At 41.4% G+C, this 12,151-nt stretch overlaps 1 protein-coding gene across 2 annotated transcripts in view; it reads left to right on the top strand.

Annotated features, from left to right (window-relative positions):
* Positions 1 to 12,151, top strand: part of LOC124430889 (autophagy-related protein 16-1) — a 339,078-nt gene that overhangs the window by 302,734 nt on the left and 24,193 nt on the right. The gene's annotated exons all lie outside the window — the stretch shown is intronic.

Below are 12,151 nucleotides of genomic sequence, written 5' to 3'. Positions count from 1 at the left end.
ACCGAGCGGCTTTTAAAGAAGCGGACTGGTTTTGGTGGACAAAAGCGGTTGTGGGTGACGTAAGAAGCCCAACATAACGGCACGTGGCGAGTCACGCTAACACTATTGACCTCCATTCGATGGACCACCGAATCGTTACACGAGCAATTTCTTTGAAAAACTCAAGGGAGCTTGCAACGGAATGCATTCCAAGCAACGTGAAAGGAGGTAAAAAGAGAGAAAGAGGGAAGGAAAGAGAGAGAGAGAGAGAGAGAGAGAGAAAGAAAGAGAGAGAGAGAGAGAGAGAGAGAGAAAGAGAGAGAGAGATTCTTGCTCGTAAAGGTCGTTCCGAAATGCAGAACAGTTATACTCGCAACAACGTACGTGTGTTTGCCCACGGATCGGTCTTCACCAATACTAACGTACTTTTCCTTATCTTCCTTTTCTCGAAACATACACGTATATATGTACATATAATACGCGTGCTCACGACTCTGTTCGTTCGTGACGCAAAATTTTTCCACCCTTTTGCTCCTTTTCTTTAGCTCCTCTTCCTCTCTTTTACTCCTTCTTCTTCCTTCTCTCTCTCTCTCTCTCTCTCTCTCTCTCTCTTTCTCTTTCACTCGGTTTCTACTAGTTTCTCGTCTACTTCGTCTTCTTTCAGCATGCCTTCCTTTAACGCGCTTTCGATCGGAAACGTTTTACACCTTGCACGGTTTCAAAACCGGAGAGAGAGAGAGAGAGAGAGAGAGAGAGAGAGAGAGAAAAGGTGTTTTCTATCAAAGAGACTGCTTCGCTCGAGCGTTAGCATGTTTCTGTATAACGCGAACTCCGGCTCGCCTCGAATATCGTTTTGTGTATAAACGCTCGACGTCGAAGGAGAGAGAGAGAGTATTGGAATATTGCCTGTTCTACCCGTTCTTACCCTCTATTCCATCTCTTACTTTCTTTATCAAACGTTTGATTATAGCTAATTTTAATTGGAAACTCGGAGAGCCAAGATACCAATTCGTAATCAACAAGATTGTTACTGAGTCAAGCGTTAAGAAAATAATGTTGATCAACGATGTACGTCAGTGCAATAGAATTACTTGATAATTATCGTTGTTACCACGAACGAAAAATATTAACCAACGACCCTTTTCTTTTATATGACGCCGATTTAAAGTCAACGACCGTCGGATGAGTTTTCTATTCTAATTAACGCTTCATACCCGTCATTTAAAAATACGAGATGCCTGCGTTCCTGTGGTCGGCACGAAAGCTACTTTTCGGTTACCGCAAAACTTACAGAATCGACCGTAGTCCCAGGACTCCCACTCCATGAATGTAAAATTACCGTATGTATATAGTCGGTGCCGTTAAAACTACTCCGAGCCAATTTCCACCATCGCTCTGAACGCACGCGCTCCGTACAACTAACATCTCTTTCGTTGAATAATTTTCACCTACGTACATACATAAATACATAGATGCATACATATGTATCGTAACAAATGGAGCACTCAGGTGGCCGATATCACCGTCAAATTAATCGTTCCATTGTTCGTCCAGAATTATTCGATAACTTTGTGAGGCCTAATTAATCGGCGTTAATAGGAGATAAAAGTCGGTAATGAATAGCGTAAGACACTTAACATCATGTCTTTATTATCTATCTACTTAATCGTGTCTTTACGACTTCTTCCAGACATAAGATGAAAAAAAGGAAAGAATGATTGGTCTACGATAATGGTTGAGAATAACGGTACGACCATATGTCCTAGGTGAAAGATGGTCCTGCAAAAGAGACCTGGAATGATCACGTTTAATTGTCGACCTTTTGATCTCAATCGATTAACGCACGAAGTATCAATGAGGAAATTTCGATATAAAGGGAAAAAGAGTATCGAAACTGTGGTTGTTTCGCTCGTTTGTGGTTTCGGTTTCTCGTTTGAAAGAAAATGATTCGCATCTCTGTAAACTCTCTCTCTCTCTCTCTCTCTCTCTCTCTCTCTTTCTCTTTTTCTCTCTTTTTCAGTTTGGATAGTGTGCGAGCGCGCACGATCGTGCAATCCACGAATGAATTTGCATTAAGGTCGGAGCGCGGCCCTTCCACATCGTGCCGCGAAGCTGCTGCTTTTCCGCATTACCCACGTTTTTCCTCAACGACGATCACGCCCCTGGCATGTGGTTTCCGCACTCCATCTACTTCTCAACGACCTCCATGCGGCGATGATACGACAAGAAGGTAGATCGGGCCACGAAAGAATTCCGATTCTCTGGAATTTCAATTATGTCGACCCTATATGTGTATCGAGAGTTCCAGCCACGACGAGGACAACGAACGAGAAGTTGCTAGCGAATCTCTCCTGCGACCCATCTTTCCTGCTTTTTCATGATCCTGTTGGTATCGACGAATTTTACATTTCCCCGGAGAAAGTGAAAAGTGATCGAGCGCGAATTCTTTCTCTCTCTCTCTTTTTCTTTCTTTCTCTTTCTCTCTCTCTCTTTCTCTCTTTCTCTTTTTCTTTCTTTCTCGAAACGGAACCAATTCTAAGTCAAATGCGTACCGTTGCTTTTTGAAGAATACCTTGTTCTACGAAGAGATAAATAAAAGAAATAAAAGAATGAAACTCATCGTTGACACGTGGCTTGTCCTTTTTAAAGAACCTCAATGTTCGTAGGTGTAGAGAGGAATGTCATTGTCCTATCAATGAAGTCCAACTCTCTCGCTCAGCCACGTCAAGTAAAATTTATTATACTCGTAATCGTAGATTGCACGACAGCGATTCACGCACGCTCGACATCAGCGTTACTTGAGAATTCGTTGCAGAGAGAATAAAGCGAACATGAAGCTTGCGTATCTCGTTGTTGTCGTTGTTGTCGTCAGCTCTGAAGAAGATGAGGACCATCAGGACAAATAGTCTTTGCCTATTTATACACGCCGTCGACATAAATGATCTTCTAGATAAAACAGGAGAGAGATATATCGTGTAAATTTGAGCGATTAAAAGAGATTTATCGATGATGATTTATGTTCCTTGATAGGGCTTCCTTTATATCAAAGGAAATGGGATTAAGAGAGAGAGAGAGAGAGAGAGAGAGAGAGAGAGAGAGAGAGAGAGAGAAAAGAGAGAGGAAGAAGAATAAAGAAGTAATGTACATCGCGTGTATTTAGCTTAGCGAACTATTTTCACGCCATTCGCGTTTACAACAACGAAACGAAAGTTTTGTTAGTTTGGTATTACTCGCGGTTGGAATTTCAACGTGAAAACTTTTAAGAAATTTCCAATAACTGCACAAGCTGGCTGATATCGACCGATTATTTCTTCTCAAACAAAATGAACAAAAAAAGAAAAAAAAAAAAAGAAAAAAAAAATAAGAACGGATCATGGAAAGAAGAAAAAAAGGAAAGGAAGAGATAGAAAAGGAAAAAGAGGATTAAGGGAAGAAAAAATCAGCTCGTCATGGGTTTTTCTTTTGTAAAGGGGAAATGTTGCTTATCGATCGAATGTTAATTGTCCATAAACTCACGCGATGTATCATTATATATAATATTTGCTTTACCAATCTAACTCAAATATACTCACTCTTAAACTCTCTCTCTCTCCCTCCCTCTCTCTCTTTCTCTCTCTCTCTCTCTCTCTCTCTCTCTCTCTTTCTCTATTTCTTTATTTTTTTTATAATTTTCAAGAATTTTCCCTTCACGAAATGAACAATGCTCGATGGTATCGCAGGGCATCAAGAACGAGAGCATTCGTTTCACTCTTGGAGTTCGTCGCGTGAAAAACGGACATCGAACTCGCAAGCTCGCGCGTGCACATAATTAGAATCTCTGGTTGTTTCTTCTTTGTACGTTACGAGAATTTGTTAGAATCGAAAATTTGTAGTAAAAATCGAGAGAGAGAGAGAGAGAGAGAGAGAGAGAGAGAAACAGAGAGATCGTCCAACTTACGCGTGGTACGTGTGCAATTCCGATAAGAAGGATCGTTCCGGGTATCGTCGTCGTATAAGCTGGCAGGTAACGTAGCATACGGACATGCTCTCGCGAAGGTGCGCGCGCGCGCGCGTGCGTGCGCGTGCACGCACCGCTGCGAGCTCGATGATAAAGGAAGAGAAGAATCGGAAGGAGGATGAGCGCACAACGTTACCTGTGAGCGCTCGTACACACAACACGTGTGCGTGTCGAGTCGGAAACAAACTGAAGAAGTAGGAAGATATCGCGGGAGGCAGGTACGAGAAAAAGGGAGAAGGAAGAGAGAGAGAGAGAGAGAGAGAGAGCGAAAAAGAGAGAGGAGGAAGGACGAAGCACTCGCTGCTACTAGCAGCGACTAGTTACACGTATGAAATAATCTATTATCTGGAAGGGGAGTTATCTGGTGCGGGCATTGAATCGCCAAGGCCGTAGAAGAGTGCCTTCGAAGAAAGAGAGCGCTGTTCAGAGCGGCTCCGAGCGAGACGAAGCGAGCTCGACGGTCAACGAACTTCTCTCGCGATGTCGACGGAAAGAGAGAGAGAGAGAGAGAGAAAGAGAGAGAGAGAGAGAGAGAGAGAATGAGTAGAAGGAGGAGGGGAGGAGGGGAGGAGGACCGTACACGTACGTATGTATGTACATTGTACATACATGTACATACGTTGCAAAGTACGTAGAGCAGTCGACCTACCGTTCGTCCGCGGCGAGTTAACCGCTTCGCTCTTCGTGCGTTGCCGCGGAACAAACTCTAAGAAATGTATTTTATCTTTCGTCCCTTCGAAAAGGGAGATCGTTCGAAAGTCACGATACCTCGCAATTACGTCGATTCACCTTTCGATTATTTGCAACCTCGTCCAACATTCGTAGAGATCATAAACCATCGTTTCTTGATTTCTTTACTCCGACGATATACATCGACGATATTCTATAACATATCCGTCATAATTAAAGAACGATATTACGGAGAAAATGATATCATTTCTTAGTTCGCTCTTGTAACCTCGTTGAATATTACATATACAATCGCAACGGAATTTCAAAGGGGGAGATCACAAGAAGGCGTCGGTAGATCTTGTCTCGCAATTTCTTCCTTTTCCCTTTCTAATTTCTCCCTAGTTCGTGCCATGTCGAAAGGCTTGATAATTAAATACGAATACCGAGCGATAACGAAGGACCGATTAGGTCTTTAAAGACATTAATTGAATATCGATTCGAATTATTCTTACAGCTTTCCTCCTTCGTCGTCTTTAGAACATTTTCTCTCTCTCTCTCTCTCTCTCTCTCTCTCTCTCTCTCTCTCTCTCTTTCTCGTACTCTCTATTTGCTTTTCCCTCTTTCCTTATAGCACGACCGGTACAATGCTCGCCAGACGCCACGTTGTAAAACGCAAGGCGCCAGAGAATTATCCTTCCCTTCTTCCTCTTCCTCCTTATTTATCGTCGGAATTCTTTGCTGCCTTTGATATCCTCTTTTAGTTATGACTTATTCATTATGTTAAATCGGTAAACGACACGTTCGACCTCGCTTTCATGATTACCTTTCACATTAGCAAAATATTATTATCGCAGTAATAATCGAAATGAAAGTTAAAAAAATGTCGAGGAATAAACTCGAGTACCACAATGAAATAATCATTTAAAAAGATCTGCGTTCGCGGAATGAATTAAAATAAAGCTTATGGAAGGTAAGCGTTATTTTCGTTATTACATAAAGGAAACAACAATGTCGACGCGTACATCGAACCCATGAGTAATTAAAATAAATTCATTAATACATACATTATATTATCTCGTTCTCATACTCATGGGAATATTTACGCACGTATACGAATGGTAAAAATAATCCAGATATTTTAGACGAATATATACACGAAAACTTTGAAAACATGATGGAGATGGGAAACGATAACGGAAAAAGGAACGAGAATAAATTAAAAAGGAAATTATACAGAGAATACTCCTTCGATCGTTCCTCGTAACGAACTGTTTCGAGATACTCCTTGTGTTTCCCGTTCATATGAGTACTTTGGCCGTGAGCTATAATAAAACTTGCTCGCACACATATTGTACGGGATAAATATTTGTGCCGTAACAAACGAAACAAGCTTGTTTTATCGTGCTATCTTGGATGCACGCAGCGCTATTATGCGCGCATAATTGCTATGCTTGCGTAATGTAGGAGTTAATCTTACGTAAGTCCAAACCGTTTTCTCGTTTCTTTTTACCACCTGCAAAATCTCGTAGAATAAATCATTCTTGCGTTGCATAGAATAATGCGATGTTGATTTAGGTTCAAACTCGACCCGTAACCCGGAGCAATTGCCGGAGGTATGCATGAATATTTAGATGTTACATTTGACCAGAAATACAACACATGAAAATGGAATCGTTTTCGAGAATGGAAAAATGAAGCATAACGTTAACGAGGCTGTCATGTTCATCCACGCTTTTACGTCAAATTCTTCGATTTCGTGAAAATCATCCGCGTTATTTTATCCAAGTCTTTTAATAGCACAATTCCGGTGGCGGTAGACACGTAACAATGAACAACGTCGTGATAATACGATTAATTATACACACCGGTGCCAGGAGAATTATTTTTTTTTTTTTTTATCTTTCGAGCGAATTAATTCAGGAGAACACATGAGAGGAGATCCTTATGCGTGCGCATTTGTGGGTGTATATGTCTGTATAAGTATGAACTAGACGGGAGAAACGAGCACGAGTCTGGATTATGTTTGTGTGTATGCGTGCGCGCCCGCGCGTATACCTATGTATATATATGTGTGTGTGGATGCAGCCACAGCCCCGAGCGTTAGCGAGAGCGAAGTGAGAATCGCGGTGCTGCGAAAAGAGAGACCGTAGAGAGAAAGCGTACACGTTTGTGTTCGCACCTGTGTGTGTGTGTGTATGTGTGTGTCTATGCAGTTTCGTGCGCGCGAAAAGAGGAACTTGGAAAGAAAGGGAAAGAGAGAAAGAGGAAATGGCCTTTTCCGCCTTCTCGACGTTGCAGCCTTGAAAATATAGGTTGACTAGACTCTGGGTAAAGGAGTTGAAGGAGGCGAGTGGTTGAATACTTGGGTTGCACCCAAGTATTCTTCGATAAAAGCCTCCAAGTAGTTTTGTGTTACGGCCCAATCCCTCCGTGCAAACTTTTCCTTTCGATGCAGTTACGTAGTACTTACTTTTTGCATATTTCATAAACGCACCTTCGACGGTTCGACATTATCTTTAACTTTGGGGAAAAAGAGAAACGTTGACAATTAATCCTTTTGTCTCCTTTACAACATCGTTGCCATTATAAATCGTAGAAACACAAATAACATTTTCCACGAAGGTAAATTAATAACAAGTTCGTCGTCGTCGTCGTTATTGTCATAGCTGTGGTCTTCATGCACGAGATCATCTTCTTTCCTAGCTTAATGAATTTTTCTTTTATAAACGGGAAAGAGACTGAAGAGAAGCGTACCAAGAATTCAAGACAAGCAAAGGATCGTAAATGATAAATCCATCGGCTAGTAAGAAAAATGAAGAGAAACGAGCAAGCTCATTCGAGGAAGAGGTCGTTGTTTCTGTTGGATGCTCGAGTATCTCCGAGCATTCATGTGGTAGGACTATGGTCGATCGTAGTGTGTTCGTTCAATGAAACGTATCTACTTAACGATCGTTCTGCTACCCCGAAGATCATAGATTTGCAATTAGACTGAACGCACGGCGGACGATGTGCTGCTTCTACAACAGCGTTTATATTCGGCTAAATCAAATGGAACTAAAGCGAATCAATGCCGATATATCGGGGTAATTAGAGTTTCAGTGTGACCCTCCAGCGATTTTCCTGCGCGTATTCCGTCAGTGACAAGAGCTTTTCCACGGCTTCTCGGCTCGCAATTATCCACAAAGTATAAAAATCAAGAACGTTTACGTACGCATCCTAAACACAAACGCAATAATCAGCAACTATTTTTATCTGTACTATCGTAATATTCATTTCTATTAGTTTCGCTTAATCGACCAGTTGGATTATTCCCACTTATCGAATGACTCGTATATTCTCGCGAAATTATTGCCACCCATGGTACGAACGTTACGATAAATTCGATTGTTATGAGGATTCGAGCGAATGTTCGAATTACTCTCGCAAAATCCGTAATATCGATAAAATTATGATACCATTCGACGGATGTTTCTCATCGTTCGTTTATCTATGGTCCAACAAGCGTTTTCAATACGAGCTCGAAACTCGACGACCCGCATGCGTATTAAAACACACATATCGTTCAACTTCGGGCGTCGTCGTCGGAAAATGATAAAAAAAAAAAAAAAAAGAAAAAAAAAAAAAAATTCTCTCTGGTCTTTCTTTGTTCCTTATCGATCAACATCCTAATGTCGTCGTTATAATCATTACGCCGCTAGAAATAAGAGAATCATAATTGCGGGGAAAGATCGCTGACGCTGATCGTGGATCATATACCGGTTTTGAAAGAGCGCTATTAACTTCGCGTAAAATTTACGTGTCTTGGTATTAATCACGGTAGGCGTATTAATTTCTTCTACGATCTTAAATTAGCAACGGTAGTTTACCTCACGGATAATCATAATAAATTTTATCACGAAATGTCACGACGGTTCGGATCGACGTCTGTGTTCTTCGTTTCTCTCTCTCTTTCTTTTTCCTTCTTTCTCGATCTTGACAGTAGAAGAAACGATTGCTCCTTTCCTCGTAAAACAAGCAAACGTCTTTGTCAATCGGACGTAATTATAAATCGTCCTGAACCGCGTCCAGCAGCTGCGGGCGAGTACACTCGATCGCTGTGTTCCGCTTCAGGGAAAACGGTTGCGATTGCGGTCTCCGCTAACGAAGTGGCAGTGAAAAACGATGAGAACGTTTATATAGGCAAACCGTCGCTTCGCGTGCAGGTACACGTACATGCGTACTATTTGCAAACATTGCTTTGCGCAGGGCATATATGTTCCTCGTGTCCTACGATGCGAGACGCTTTCTACGAAGGTATCGGTAAACGATTGACAACGCCGAGCCAACGACACCCCATTTGCTTACGTCCTCCCACTACCTTTCGAGGTACTACTTTTCTCCGTAGACGCTATAGCTACTTCCCCGTCACCACAAGGATCGGTCTCTACCGTAATATCGCATCGTTTTATTTATGGGAAAAAAAAAGAATATGAAAAGGCTATATATTTAAAGGAACTTTATGAACATTGGTATTTACTGTTTGGAACAACAACAACAATATTTTTCAAAATTTTCGTTAAGTAAGTTCGAGAAATGAAAGTTTACTTCAAAGCGTTATTGATAAGATAATGAATGAAAGTAATACAAGGTGAATTCTCTCAAGAGCATTGTTTCTGCTCTCATTATAATACCGCATTCAACTTTTGTTTCTTTGAAGAGACGCAACCCAAACGCTTATTACATTTCTCTATTATGCGCATTCTGGAGTTATGATATAAACAAATAAATAAAAGTCTATTTGCTAAGATTGAATTTTTTATTTCTCAAACCGTCTGAGTATAGCAATGTTAGAAAGGAACAAAAAAATGTTGGCAATAGAATTCTTTCTTATCTCACTTTATGTAATACGTCTCCTTTAAGAAGCAAGCTTCGGTTTTGTTTCGGTTTGTTTAGAGTAAAGTGTGGATAAACGATTTAAGTTTTTCTCCTTTCTTTTTCTCTTTCTCTCTCTCTCTCTCTCTCTTTTTCTTTTTCTGCCTCTTTCTTTCTTTCTTTCTCCCTTTGTCTCTCATTCGTTTTATAGTCGTAATGCTTTTCGGTGGAGTCTCGCACTCGTACGCGCTCTTTAAAAACGTAGCGAAACACGGCGAGCAATAAAACGGAGGTCGCTAGTTGTTTTCCAGGAAGGTTACCGGCTACTCTCCTTCGTGCTTTTTATCGTCTTTAATTGAACCTCCGTACAACTTGAAGGATCTCGTCCATTCTCCCTCCCGTGTCCCCACCCCATTATTCTCTTTCTCTCTCTCTCTCTCTCTCTCTCTCTCTCTCTCTCTCTCTCTCTCTCTCTCTCTCTCTCTCTCTCTCTCTCTCCCTATCTCTCGTGAACCGCGTTCTCGTAGCAAGCGCGCCCGGAACGTACGCACTATTCGCTCTCTCGATGGGGCTCATCGTAGGACCCACGAAGGAGTTTATGATTTTATTGCGAGCGCAAGACGGCTCTGTAAGAGAAGAAGAGAGCTAGTGCACGCAGCAGTAGGTTCACTCATAAAAACGACGATATCAGCCGCGTATTTTGTAAACCTTACACCGTATCTTTCCAGGATGATGACTCTCACTGCGTAGATGCGAAATAAAAGGACGCTGCATCGTCCTACGAGTACTGTAATGCTCTCTCAATCTCTCTCTTTCTCTCTCTCTTTCTCTCTCTCACACACTTTTTCCTTCTATCTCTCTTTTACCTACAGAGAGGATGAAGGGAAAACAAAAGCAAAAGTAAATTTATTGTACTGAATGTTCTTCGTTGACTCACGTTTTCGGCTACCCACGCTAAAACTTTTAAAACTTCACCGATAAATCCTTTTCTATGCATATATATATATATATATATTTTTTTTAGATATTAGCTTGATAACGTCTCATTCTTATTGCGATCAATTTCTTCTGATATACGTTCTGAATTCATTCATCCGACGATCTAGATTCTACTTGAATTGATTAATGGTTATTCACGACGCCCATAAAGGTATGAAAAATTTCCAGAGGAAAACTCAATGAAAAGTTCGACATCGATATAAAAATTCCAACTTTCTCCTCTTGTAGAAGAAAAAAAAATGAAGAGAAAGAGAGAGAGAGAGAGAGAAAGAGAGAGAAAGAAAAAGGGAGTGAAAAGGGAGAGAGGTTGATTGAAAAAAGCGAGCGTACTTAGCCGTTTAACGTACGCTGTTAAAGGTGGATTCACCCTCGCACTTTCCACTAACTTTTCGAGACATTAGATCATGGCACGTACCCTTCGAGTCCCTTCTTCGTCCTCTCTGTTCTCCCTTCCCTTTTCTTTTTTTTCTTTTTTTTTTTCTATGTAAGAAAGAGAGGAAAGTTCTTCCTCAATGGTGCAAGCTAACCGTTCTACCTTCTCTTTCTCTTCTTCTGTGTTTCTTTCATGGTGAAGCCATTCCGGCCAAACTTCCGGGCCATTAATTTACATTAGGACATTTTTCAAGAGCGCGAGAGCTCGACTACGGTAGTGCACGTTAAAATTGGCGGTCTTCTTTTTAACATGGTTCCCTCTTACACGGGAAGAGCCCTCGAGTCGTTCGTTCTCTACTCCTTTTCCCTCTCTCCCTAAATCTTTCTTCTCTTCTCTCTTTCCACTACTTTTCTCTTGTCGATGTCGCGCTCGAACTCGTCGTCCATTAAACGACGACGACGCCAACGACGACGACAACGACGGCGGGAAATGACGACGACGACGACGACGACGACGACGACCTTAGAAAAATGAGGATCGAAACAGTGATATATCCGATCGAATTGAAATTTCATTAGCTCGAAGTTCGCGCATACGTCCTCGTCTTCTTAAATCATTCGTTTATCGTCAGAGTTATCGAAAAATTGATAGACTCATAAATATGTCCGTCAGTTATCGGTTGTACATATGATACGTCGAGTTATTTCATATCCATGACTATGTGTGTGTGCGCGCGCGCGCGCGTATGCATTTAATGCTTTATACTTTAAAAGTTTAAGGTCGTAAGAGAAAAGAATTCTTCTGAAAAGTGTAATCACCGACATGGCTGTATAAGCATCGTTAGATTGTTCCAACCAAGACGCGACGAGCTTCCGTCGCCGATATTATTTATTAACTCGTAAAGCGGTCAGGGATATTAATATCAATGACGTCGCTAGTAACGTTGTCTCGTTATGAGCTGACGTGGCGTAAAGAGAAGAAAACGAAATGGAGAAGAAGAAGAAGAAGAGAAGAGGCAACATATAAAGAAAGAAACAAAGATACAGACAAATTTCGCGCGTTAAAATGTTTACGTTCGTAGTATGCTGCGTTGCTAGCGACGTTTATTACACGCATGTCATCGTATGTGCTATTAAAACGAGGATGAAAGAGGAGTGGGGATAATACCACGATGCGTATATCAGCCACGACGTTGAACGCCGCTGTCCGATATCATGCATGCTCGTCGCAACGACGATTCGATATGTCATCGAGATATCGATCGGTACCGTAAACCGTTC

The sequence above is a fragment of the Vespa crabro genome, chromosome 1 (genome assembly GCF_910589235.1).
Source record: "Vespa crabro chromosome 1, iyVesCrab1.2, whole genome shotgun sequence".
Taxonomy (NCBI): domain Eukaryota; kingdom Metazoa; phylum Arthropoda; class Insecta; order Hymenoptera; family Vespidae; genus Vespa; species Vespa crabro.
Note: the sequence above shows the minus strand (reverse complement) of the source record. Positions and strands in the feature narration are given on the sequence as shown.